The sequence below is a fragment of the Dioscorea cayenensis genome, chromosome 8, assembly GCF_009730915.1.
Source record: "Dioscorea cayenensis subsp. rotundata cultivar TDr96_F1 chromosome 8, TDr96_F1_v2_PseudoChromosome.rev07_lg8_w22 25.fasta, whole genome shotgun sequence".
NCBI classification, from domain to species: Eukaryota; Viridiplantae; Streptophyta; class Magnoliopsida; order Dioscoreales; family Dioscoreaceae; genus Dioscorea; species Dioscorea cayenensis.
Genome location: NC_052478.1, coordinates 13,836,365 through 13,838,255, shown reverse-complemented (window position 1 = coordinate 13,838,255; position 1,891 = coordinate 13,836,365).

Sequence of the window (1,891 nt, the reverse complement as noted above, 5' to 3'; positions counted from 1 at the left end):
CCGGGGCCTTGTCCAACTCCCAGTCCGGCATCAGTGGACGCTCCGACAAGAGCGGTAACTCCTCAGGAGGGGGAAAGAAGTGGAATAAATCCTCCAACAAATTGCGTGATAACGGCGGCGTCAACGCTCGTCCGGGCGCCCCTGGAGGAGGGTCGTGGTTTTGCTTCAGCCCATAGGGAGGACCACCACCCTACTGGTCGCCCAACTTGGAGGGCTCCTAGCGCAATGGTGTTGCCGGCATTCTTGGGCCTCGACCCACTGCGTCCTAGGCCTACACGTCAAGAGGTCTACTTGTGTTGCTTGCACCGCTTGCCACTCAACCTGTATCGCTAACTTAGGACTCTACCGGCCTCATTGCAACAATGAATGCCATGTCTATGCAGCCGTAGAGTAGCCAAGATGGTGACTGGGTGATGGACCCCGACGCCTCCTCACACATGTCCTCTGACGTCGGTATACTCGACTCTCCCAAACCTTTTCGTTCACCTCCTTTCGTCACTGTTGCTAATGGATCACCTATACCTATCTCTTATATCGGTCACACTTCTCTTCCCACACCCAATCGCACATTCGCTTTAAATAAAGTTCTTATTGTTCCTCATATAGTCAAAAATCTTTTTTTTTGTTCGTCAATTTACTCGTTATAATTCCTGCTCTATTGAATTTGACCCCTTTGGCTTTTCTGTCAAGGATCTTCGTACCAAGATCGAGACTCTTCGCTGCAATAGTGGAGGTGATTTCTACACCATCCGATCCACCAAGAGCCAGGCCCTCTCCACCTTTCTTGCTTTAACCTCCATTGATCTATGGCACCGTCGTCTCGGCCATCCCGGTTCACGGAATTTATCTTTTGTTCCTCAACTAGCAAAATGTAATAAGTCCAGTCAAACTCTTTGTCATGCATATCAATTGGGTAAACACGTTCAATTATCTTTTAGTCGTTCTATTTCTTCCTCTTTACATCGTTTCGAGCTTTTATATTACGATTTGTGGACTTCTCCCGTTCCTAGCTCGTCGGGTTTTTATATTACTAGTCATTCTTGATGACCACGCCCACTACCTCTGGACTTTTTCTCTTCGCTGTAAAAGTGACGTTTTCGACACCTTTCGACACTTCTTCCCATACGATCGTACTCAATTCCACAAAAATATTCTAGCTATTCAAGCCAATAACGGTGGAGAATTCATCAACTCTCGTACCTCTGAACTATTGGCTTCCTATAGAACCCTTCTACGCCTTTTATGTCCACACACTTCTCCTCAAAACAGGAAAGCCGAACGTGTCATTCGTACTATTAACGACATCATTCGCATTCTCCTTATTCAAGCCAGCATGCCACCCTCCTTCTAGGCGGAAGCTCTTGCTACCGCTACATACTTCCTCAATCGACGTCCTACCACTGCCCTCGATTCTTCCATTCCCTTCCAACTTCTCTACAAAAGACCTCCCTCCTATAACCATCTTAGGGTCTTCGGCTGTCTCTGTTACCCAAACACTTCCGCCACAGCCTCTCATAAAATTGCATCATATTCCGCTACCTATATCTTTCTTGGCTACCCTGACTCCCACAAAGGCTACGGTTGTTATAACCCAGTGACTCGCAAGGTCATCATTTCCCGGCATGTTGTATTTGATGAGATCACTTTTCCTTTTGCAAATATGCTGCCACGTTCGTCCACTACTTCTCTTAATTTCCTGCAGGACATCTCGGCTACTCAGTCACCAGCTTGCATGCATGGGAACCCACTGCATGCCTATACTCCTCAACCAACCAGGGTACCGATCTCACGCACTCCAGTGGACTACGGCGCCCCCGACCTTGTTCCTCCTGGGCCGACCTTGCCCGCCGTGGTTGGTCAGTGTATGCCCAACCGTGCCTCCCCTGGGCCA